Source organism: Callorhinus ursinus, unplaced genomic scaffold (genome assembly GCF_003265705.2).
Source record: "Callorhinus ursinus isolate GAN/ISIS: 27379988/994484 unplaced genomic scaffold, GSC_fseal_2.0 scaffold16, whole genome shotgun sequence".
Classification (NCBI taxonomy): Eukaryota; Metazoa; Chordata; class Mammalia; order Carnivora; family Otariidae; genus Callorhinus; species Callorhinus ursinus.
The window spans coordinates 4,382,379-4,393,332 of NW_027397078.1; the positions used below are offsets into that span (position 1 = coordinate 4,382,379).

General features: G+C 41.0%; 1 long non-coding RNA gene across 5 annotated transcripts in view; it reads left to right on the top strand.

Moving 5' to 3' along the window:
- LOC112812994 (uncharacterized) overlaps positions 1-7,661 on the top strand; it is a 67,168-nt gene extending 59,507 nt beyond the window's left edge. For 3 of the 5 annotated variants that reach the window (XR_012381018.1, XR_012381017.1, XR_012381020.1), the window contains one exon: positions 4,364-4,936. This is a non-coding gene — a long non-coding RNA (uncharacterized lncRNA). Of the gene's footprint in view, positions 1-4,363; positions 4,937-7,116 lie in introns of those variants that run through there. The other 2 variants (XR_012381019.1, XR_012381021.1) reach the window with 2 other exon arrangements.
- The last annotated feature ends 3,293 nt before the right edge of the window (positions 7,662-10,954 follow it).

Sequence of the window (10,954 nt, forward strand, 5' to 3'; positions counted from 1 at the left end):
CTCACCTCCTTGTTTCTTGTCTTTCAGGAATCACTGTCTGTATTTGTCTGCTATCCAATGCCTTGATAACCGTTGCTTTATATATTTTGTCCAATTCCTTAGTTGTTTAAGATGGGAGGATAAATCTTCTACCCGTTATTCCATCTTGACTAGAAGAGGAAGTTGCTGATAGTACTGTTGTTTGCTATAAAATTTGTACAGGGCAATAAAATTTCTGCTAATAAACTGTAGAAGAATGTTTTTCATAGATTTAGCAAGCAGAGTTGGAAAATAAATTCAACCTCCCAACTTCTTAAATTGCGTTGAAGGACATGGGACTATTAGGAAGATCGATATTCATTATAACAGCCTTTGAAGGAAAAAGGATGAGTTGAATAAAAGATTAGAAGTGTATGAATGAGGGGGCATGATTTCTGATTTCCTTTGCCCTTTCTCCATTTTCTTACTGTACCTTCTCTCCAATGTCTGCCCATGCTCCTACATTTAAACTTTACTACTCAACCCATCCCTCTACCCATTAATCCATTTATCAGATGCTACCGAGTACCAAGGACAAAATGAATTACAAGACAGGGAACCTCTTGCAAGGCACTCACATATAGTGGGTGAGAGTTCAATTATTGTAAAGTGAATAAAATGTTGAGGCAGTGTGGACAGTGGAGCCATTAACTTTGGGTGGGGCCAGGGAACAGATCAAGGAAGGCCTCTCCTGGGAGGATATATTTGAAATGGGTATTGAAGAATGAGTAGCATTTGGCTAAGCCAAGATGGGAGCGGGGAAGCATTTGAGAGAGAGGGGATGAGCCAAGCCAAGGTAAGTGTGGAAAGTGGGTTAGTCCTATTTTTAGAGTGGTGAAAAACTGATCATGGCTAAAGTCTAGGGGATGGTGGGGGGTGTGTGTGACTTGGTGGGACATTAGGCTGTAGAGGTGGTTGGGACCAGGCTAAGAAGAACTGTGAGTACTAAGCCAAGGAGTCTGAATTTTGATCTTCCAACAGCCTGAAGTTTCAGAGCAAGGAAGTGACATGATGAGATGTGGGTCCTGGACTCTTTAGGAGAGGAAGGTAGCAAGAGGGCTCTGCGGGGGGAGGCTGCTGAAGCTGTCCAAGGAAGGATATGAGTCTCTGAACACAGACAGGGAGGATGTAGACGAATTTGAGGGACATTCCTGCAAGAGAATCTGCAGTATACAGTGACCAGTTGCACACTAAGAATGAATAAGATGGAGACACGAGAATAAATGCCTCTCCGATTTAAGAAAATTGACAGTTATTGTGTCATTAACTAAGATGGAGACAGAAGGCAGAATAGGTTTGAATTATCTTTTAGTCTCACTGAGTTTGGGGCTTCTATGAACCATTCAAGTGGAAAATTATAGCAGCCAATTGGACCTTAAGAGAGGTTTGAGAATCAATGGCATACTGGCATAGTTAGAATGATCAAAATTGGTTTGATCACAGGACATAAAGTGACAAGAAAATAATATGGCATTCTTGTTATCTGAAAAACTTTAATGAAGAGTTTTGTACTTCAAATATCTATCAATCAAAAATATTCAGGCAGGCCAATATCTAAGTATCCCAGTGCAGGAGATAAAATTCAGTACAGTCACAGGATACAAAATTAACAGACAGAAATCAGTTGCATTTCTATACAACTAATAACAAGCTTTCAGAAAGAGAAATTAAGAAAACAATTACACTGAAAAGAATAAAATACCTAGGAATAAATTTAATCAAGGAAGCGAAAAATCTGTACTCTGAAAATGGTAAGACATTGATGAAAGAAATTGAAGACAACACAAATAAATGGGAACATATGCTATGCTCATGGATTAGAAGAATTAATATTGTTAAAATGTTCATACTAGCTGAAGCAATCTACAGATTCATTGCAATCCCCACCAAAATACCAACAAAATTCCTCACAGAACTAGAAAAAAGAATCCTAAAATCTGTATGGAACCACAAAGGACCCTGAATAGCCAAACCAATCATGAGAAAGAAGAACAGAGCTGGTTCAAACTGTACTAAAAACTTATAGTAATCAAAACAGTATGGGACTGGCATGAAAACAGATGCACGGATCAGTGGAATAGAATAGAGAGCCCAGAAATAAGCCCACACATTTATGGCCAATTAATCTCTGACGAAGGAGACAATGGGGAAAAGAACCTCTTCAATAAATGGTCAGGAAAACTGGAAAGCTACATGCAAAAGAATGAAACTGAACCTCTATCTTACACCCTACACAAAACTTAATTCAAAATGGGCTAAAGACTTGAATGCAAGACATGAAACCATAGTACTCCTAGCAAAAAAAAACATAGGCAGTAAGCTCTATGACATAAGCAATACTTTTTGGACCAGTCTCCTCAGGCAAGGACAACAAAAGCTAAAATAAATAAATGGGACTACATCAAACGGAAAGTCTTTTGCACAGTGAAGGGAACCATCAACAAAACGAAAAGGCAACCTACTGAATGGTAGACGATATTTGCAAATCATACATCCGATAAGGGGTTAATATCCAAAATATATAAATATATATAAAAATATATAAAGAGCTTACACAGCTTAATATAAAAGAAAACCAAACAACCTGATTAAAACATGGGCAGAGGACTTGAACAGACATTTTTCCAAAGAAGACACAGGTGGCCAACAGGTACCTAAAAAGATGCTCAACATCACTAATCATCAGGCAAATGCAAATCAAAGCCATAGTGAAACACCACTTACAAACCTGTCAGATTGGCTATTATAAAAAAAAGACAAAAAACCCCAGGTGTGGAGAAAAGAGAATCCTTGTGCACTACTGGCAAGAATATAAATTGGTGCAGCCACTCTGGAAAACAATATAGAGGTTCCTCAAAAAATTAAAAATAGAACTACCATACTATCTAGTAGTTCCGCTTCTGGGTATTTATCTGAAGAAAACAAAAACACTAATTCAAAGAGATATATGCCCCACTATGTTCATTGCAGTGTTATTTACAATAGCCAAGACATGGAAACAACCTAGGTGTCCATCAGTAGGTAGATGGACAAAGAAAGTGTGGTATATATAGACAATGGAGTATTACTGAGCCATAGAAAGAAGGAAATTTTGCCATTTGCTACAACATGGATGGACCTAGAGGATATTATGATAAGTGGAATAAATCAGAGAAAGACAAATACCATATGATTTCACTCATATCTGGAATCTAAAAAACACAAGCAATGAACAAACAAAACAGAAACACTCATAGATACAGGAAACAAACTGTTGGTTACCAGAAGCGGGAGGGATTGGGGGATGGGCAAAATAGGTGAAGGGGATTAAGAGGTACAAACTTCCACTTATAAGGTAAATAAGTCATGGGGAAGTACAGCATAAGAAACATAGCAACAAGATTGTAATAACTTTGTATGGTACAGATGGTAACTAGACTTATCATGGAGATAATTTTGTAATGCATAAAAATATCAAATCATCTTTCTCTCTCTCTCTCTCTCTCTTTCTCTTTCTTTCTTTCTTTCTTTCTTTCTTTCTTTCTTTCTTTCTTTCTTTCTTTCTTTCTTTCTTTCTTTTTTTCTTTCTTTTTAAAGTAAGCTCTATGCCTAATGTGGGGCTTGACCTCATGACCCTGAGCACAAGAGTCCCATGCTCTACCGACTGAGCCAGCGAGGCGCCCCTCAATAAAATAATTTTTTAAAAACAAAACGCTTCAACTGAGAAGAAAATAATCTGCCATAACATTCTCTCAGGGAGCAAAGGGACTTAAGGTATTCTCATTAGCCCTCATGAATTTTAGAATTTTATGTGGCATAATAAGGTTCATCAGTGAAAATGAAAATATCAGACACGAGGGATATATCATCATAGACTTTCTAAGCAGTGATCCCTGGAATGTAAAAGTAAGACAGGAGGCTACAGGAGGTTCTCAGGAGTCAGTACTGAGCCCTTTTTCAAAGAGTTGCTATTTTAAGGTCAGCTCTGATTCAAATATTTCTGGTACTGAATAAACAGGGGAACTCGGGTAAGCCTGAGTCAGCTTCACACCCTCAACTGACTTCATCAACCAAGACACATTCTAACTCGGCCATTTTATGAGACTGTGAAAGTGAGATCTACTTGAGGAAGAAGTGATTTGGTTTGACCTTCAGGCAGTGGAAAAGAAAACACTTGTCGCTTCAGGAGCACTTCCTCAGAGGAAGCCCTGCCTCAGAGAGTCAAAAGCCACTGGCATTTCCCAGGCTCCTGAAATGTCAGAAATATTGGCTCTCACATTTGTATTCATGAGGACTACATGTTTGAGCATCACTGGCGGGCAACTCTGTTAGTCTGAAGCTCTTATCAAGTTCTTTGTTTCCTTAGCTCTCCTGGTCCAAGATGAGCCGTCGGTGTCATATGCTGTGAGAAGGCTCCTGGAAACTCCCTTCTCCAAAGCTACAAGATGTGTGTGGAGAGAATGGAGAACCAGTTCCCTAAATCTTAATCCAGTCCCCCCGGACCTGGCATGGTCTTATTACTCTATTCCGGAGTCAGATATCCCACACTGTGATCACTGAGACAAGATTTGGTGGGTTTTGTGTCTTTCAGGGAAGTAGACAACATCAAGAAACGTCTTCCTCTGGTGCCACCTGATATGAATGATTCTTAAAGGCACCACGGATTACAAAATGGCCAAGATTTGCAAACACGCATTTTAAAATAAGTTTTCTTCTTTCTATCACTGGAAGCAATGCCAGCAGGTAGAAAATAGGCCATTGTCAAGTCTCTTCAGGAACCTCTGGGCTTGCAAACACAATCCTGGAAAGAGAGTGTTGTCACCCATTCTAGAATAATTGCAGGGTATTTGATAAGGTAGAAGTTGACCTTCAAAGAGCTTAAATATTCTTGGGAAGTGGAAACTGTTCTGGAATCCATGGCTTTCTGGATTCAGGGAAAAGAGTGCTTAAAAAAGATGGTGGATGAACAGATATAAGCCACACCTAGAGATAGATGCCCAGTGCCCAGCTTCCACATGAACTCTTTGGTTGAAATGCACAGAATGCCCCGTGGAGTAACAGCCTTGAGTCATTTTGTATCCAAAGTAAACTCTGGGTAATGAGGAGTCACCTTAAGGGTATGGTGCAGAAGGTTCGGGACAAGGAGTTTCCCCTCAAAAGATCACCACCCTTGTCCCAAACTGCTACTGATCCTTAATCTCCTACCACCAGTCGCTCCCCACCTTCCCTCCTCTTGGGGTTTATGGAAGAAAAACAGGTGCTACCACCAGGTTGTGAATTAATTAACCAAACTGGTTCCCTAGTTAATATCAGGGCCATCGGTCTCCTCTATGATTTTGTTTATTTATTATTTGGCTACCTTTGGGGATCCCTGATGCGTGATTACCCTAGAAGTGAGAATACCTTTTAATACACTACTTTTTGCGACCATTGTCTTAGGTATTTACTATGTGCCAGGTTTTGTGCTAGGCATTTAATGAACATTATTCTCATAAAAGATCATGAGACATGGGTATGTCTATTTTACAGATGAGGAAACTAAGAGTCCCTGAGGTTAAATGACCTAACCAAGGTCCCTGAGACTCGAACCTTGGCCTGTGTAACTCCACTGTCCTATTCTGCCTACACTTCATTATATCTTTAAGCAGTCATAATAATGTTTTTCTCCATACTTAATGATAAAGCTATGGCTCCTCCTCAAATAACTTTTAAATGGTTTTCCACTAGTGTTTAGGGGTTCATACTCATTCATTATCACTGTTTAATTCAGTTTCTGGTGGGGCCAACTTTCTCCCTTGTTCACCTGGACGTGCCTTTTGCTCCAGCCAAACTAAAATATGTCATGTTCTCATACACCCCGCCCCCCCACTTTCCAGTGCGTATTCTTTTGTGAGAGCAGAAAGGTGGGCATGGTGGGTAGCTAGGGCTGCATGGTGTTCATCTTCTGCTCAGTGTTGAGGCAGATAGAAGCCGAAGACATTGTTTTAAGGATGCTGTGTGCGACATGAGGCACGCAACATAACTTCGTGTCTATGTGTATGACCCCGGAGGGCAAAGGGCCGCTCTCCCCATTTCTCCATAGAATTAATAAGTCCTCAATCCCAGGAGTCAGAAGGGACCATGATGCCAACATGGCCTCCACCATAGTGGCTTTGGGTGCACTGGAGATAAAAAGCCTGGGCAGATACACCATATTCCCAGAGGGGGTGGTGGCTCTGCAGAGTGGGCATGACTGGGGTGCTTCTCCTTTCAAAACACTGGATAAAGAACAGAATGGAAGAATAGGAGAGTACAGGGCACAAGCACATGTAAAACACCCTTTTGAGGTCCTAGAAGTGGCTGCAGTGACTTGGAAGGGAGACGGCTCCGGGGCTGAGGACATTTTCCAGAGTTATAAAAGAAATACAGGTGATCGCTATTTTGTGATCCCACCCCGATTTGCACCGTCCAGCTAGTGGGATTTGGACAAGGTTGCGGGATAGTTCATTCATTTGGGAAGCCCGTATCAAATACCTCATATTCGCCAGACATGGTACAAAGCCCTGAAGACCCTGAACAAATAAGACCCCGGCCCTGGCCTCTGAGGACTTACATCATGATAGCGTGTCTACTTCTCATCCCCACAAGAGGTTTTTGTACGGGATATGTCTTCAATTTTTGCCCTAGGATGGCCACCCTGAACACACCAATTGTGTCCTGCATAGAGAATATGACGTCAATGGCAGCCCCCTGAGTTGTGTATTGCACAATGTCATGTGATGGCCCTGTTGGCCCACATACGCTTCACCTAAAATACCATCCCCTGCAACTTTGTCTTCCAGCTCCTTCCAGAAGAATCTCTGATCTGAATTCTCCTCTCCATCCTCACCTCCTCTCTTGACCACAACCCCCAAGGTGTTCTTCTTTCCTCGGGCCTCCTTTGGCCTATTCCTTCTGCGATGGAACCTGAAAATTAGACGGGGCCTCCCTGATCCCTTTCTCGTTCAATATTTTCTCATACTATTATTTTAGCCCTGTGTTCTTGTTTAGCTTTTGGCGAGGCTGAATCTTATCTCCTTGCATGTGTTTCAGCTGCAAGGGTAGGAAATGTGTCATATCCATCTTTGTGTCTCCCTACAGGAATCGCACATAATTGAAATTCAATAGGACAAAAGAAGAAAGTGCTATTTAAAATGAGAGACCTTTTAAAGAGTGAAAGATGCCAGCTGAAATGGAGTGTCTGTGACAAAAATCTTCAGTCAATACGTTTTTCAAATTCTTTCAGTTGTTGACTCTCAAATATTTATGCTAATGACAACCAGGAAAAGCACAGATTTTGGAAACGTACCAAACCCAAGACTACTTCTAGCCAACTAATTCTTTTCACCAAACTTTCTGCAAGAACATCTAATAAGAAGAGGCTCGGATACCACTGACCCCCTGCAATTCTCCCTTGAGGAGTCAAGCGTGGTTTTTTTCTCAGGTTCAGACCACTAGTGGGAGGTCCCAAGTATGGTGATCTGAGGGTAGAGGAGAAAGGGAGGAAGATGAAGATGGGAAGAAAAAAAAAAAAGCAAAGGATCTGAAAATTAAAGAAAACCTATACTTAATTGTTGATGTAGAGCTTGGATTTAGAAATTTAGACAAGATCAGCTAAGGTTATTTCCAATTAATTACTTAAGTAATTTTATCCTTATAAAGAATCTCCAAACAGAACACTGTTTGCCTTCTGGTATTTTATTGAAGCTCAGTATGCTTTAGTTGACATAAGAGGCTGGAATGCTCTGAAACTCTGACTAAGGGGATGGCCTCCCTGGGCAATTTAAGCTTCCTTTCTCATTCGTAACCTCAACCACAAGGTTAAACTGGCACCCTGTTCTTTTTTAATTTCATGAGTAAAAAATGCACTGAAAACCATCCCTCTAGCCAGAATGAGTGATATTTCCTCCACATCTACTTTCTGACAAATAGTACATCCTAAACCAGGTAGCTGACTAAGTCCTTAGTCACAGAAACAGAAGTTTTTCATCTGAAGTCAGTCTCTCACTCTCTGAGTTGGCCAGGCTGCCCCATCTGCTCTGGGACACTGGAACCCCATGAGTCAATTAGAAACCTAACTTCAGGGGAGTGGGATACTCAGAGAAAAACCCCAGCATCCTGTACCCTCTGAAGGTAACCACACTGGGACATGTAAGCAAGAAAATGCAAATAGTTTGACATAAACTAAGAACTAGTAGCCTCTGTGGTCTGATACGACGGAGCCTGGGAAGACCCTAATGTCACCTTCCCCCACAGGGCTGTGGCCTTCTGAGGTAAGGCTCTAATCCCCCCTCAAAGGTCAAGTGATTAAGGCCCCTGCAACGTTGTTAGTTACATCTTCATGTGCCTGTAGAGCCTAAAAGAAGGTTTGGAGAGAGGGAGAGGGAGAGAAGAAGAACAGTGTGTTTTAGTGGGTACATGTCAGATTCTAAAGCAGAATCTTGGAGAGCTGGGTGCCTTTGGGAAAGTTATTTTGCCTCTCTGAGCACTATATATATATATATATATATATATATATATATGCACAGGGTAGTTGATCGGACTCAATGATTTTGCCTCCCTCTGGCCTTCCCTCCTTCCTTTCTTCCATTCTCTCTTTCCTTTCCTTCTTTTTAAAAAAATTATTTATTTATTTGAGGGAGAGAGAGAGACAGAGAGTGGGGAATGGGGAGGGGCAGAGGGAGAGGGAGAAGCAGACTCCCTGCTGAGCGCAGGGCTCCCTCTCATGACTCTGACCCTGAGAGCCTGACCTGAGCCGAAATCAAGAGTCAGATGCTTAACTGACTGAGCCAGACAGGCACCCCTCCTTTCCATCTTTTCTACAAGTATTTGTTGAGCCCCTGCTATGGCTTTGTTCGAGGCATTGGGAATATGACTGCAAACAAAATAGGCGAAGTCGCCATTCTGTGTAGGTTACATTCTAGTGGGGGAAACATAACAAATACATAAATGGATACATAATACAGACAGTCCTCACTTTGCATTGTTCTGAGATACATGAGTGTCAGTCACCATGGGTTAGTTAACAACAGTCCCCCAACAACATAGCTCAGATTTCAGTCACCACCCTATATTAATTATGAGTAATTGCATAAATTACTCTCCAGTCCACCAGTTGCTATGATCCCCAAGTGACAGGTGCATGTTATGGTCAGTGACCCAATCACATCTCTTCTTTTCAAAGTCAGACGGTGACTGCCCACTGCTCATCTTTATTCAGGTCACGCAAGGACAGTAAAGCATGTAGTTGTGCTGCCTTCTCATTTACCAGTGGTAGAAAGATACTACAGGCAAGGTCATTCAACTTTTAAAGCACTACTGCTCGGGCCCCTGGGTGGCTCATTCAGTTAAGTGTTTGACTCTTGATTTCAGCTCAGGTCATGATCTTGGGGTCCTGGGCTTGAGCCCCACGATGGGCTCTGTGCTCAGCCGGGAGTCTGCTTGAAGATTCTCTCTCCCTCTCCTTATGTACTTCCCCTTGCTCACTCTCTCACTCTCTCTAAAATAAATAAAAGATCTTTTTTTTTTTTTTAAAAAAAGCACTACTGCTGTTGGATAATGCTCTACGTCACCCTGATTGTCTTGAACTGAAAATGTGAGAATTTGCTTTTTATAACCAAACACAACTTCATTAGTCCCTTCAGTGGACGATGGAGTTATTTCAACTTTTATTTTTTTAATTTATCTTATTTTTTATTATTTTTTTATTTCAACTTTCAAACCCTATTAGATGGTCTTTCAGAGAGGTTATTGATACTACAGCTGGGGAGAGAGAGACAGACAGACATTTGCAAAGGCACATTTAGGAGGCTAAATGAATAAAGTGATTGTGACTCATGATGAAAAAGAGGAGGGTGTCCCAGAGGAAGGCACACCAGCAAAAAAGTTCACATTAAAGGAACTCTTAGTGATTTTTCATGGCACTGAAAATGCAAAGGGAAAAACGTTGGAAGCTGATCCAAACTTAGGAGTATGGCTGTTCACCCAGGACTATCAATAAGGTTGTCTCCCTGTCTTAAGTTTTACCGTGGGAAGAAGGAAGCAAACACTGCTCAAACTACTCTTTATACGTTTTTAAGTTGTGGTAAAACCTACATACCATAAGGTTTATCATTTTAATCATTTTTAAGTGTATAGTTCAGTGGCGTTAAGCACATTCACATTGTTGTGTTACCATCACCACCCTCTATCTCAAGAACTTTTTCATCATCCCAAACTGAAACTCTGTGCCCATTAAGACTAAGTCCCCTTTCCCGCTTCCCCACCCCGCCCCTGGTAGCCTCTGTTTTACCTTCTGTCTCTATGAATTTGACTATTCTGGGTAATTCAGGTTAAGTGGCATTATACAATATTTGTCCTTTTGGGTCTGACTTATTTCCCGTAGCATAATGTTTTTAAGATTCATCCGTGTGGTAGCATGCATCAGAACGTCTGTTTTAAGGCTGAATGATATTCCATTGTGTGTATATACCGCATTTTATTGATCCCATTGGGTTGTTTCCACCTTTTGGCTGTTAAGAATAATGCTGCTGTGAATATCGGTGTGCAAATACCTGTTCGAGTCCCTGCTTTTCATTCTTTCTGGTATAAACCTAGAAGTGGAAGTGGGATTGCTGGATTATAGGATAATCCTATGTTTACTTTTTTGAGGAACTGCTATGCTGTCTCCCACAGTGGCTGTACCATTTTACATCTCCCCAGCAATGCACAAGAGTTCCAATTTTTCCACATCCTCTCTAGCACTTGTTATTTTCTATTTCTTTTCTTTCTTTCTTTCTTTTTTTTCTTTTTTTGACAACCGCCATCCTAATGGATTTGAAGTGGTAGCTTGTTGTGTTTTGATTTGTATTTCCACAGCAGTTAATGATGTTGGGCACCTTTTCATGTGCCTTTTGGCAATCTATCTTCTTATGAGAAATATCCATTCAACTGATAGGTT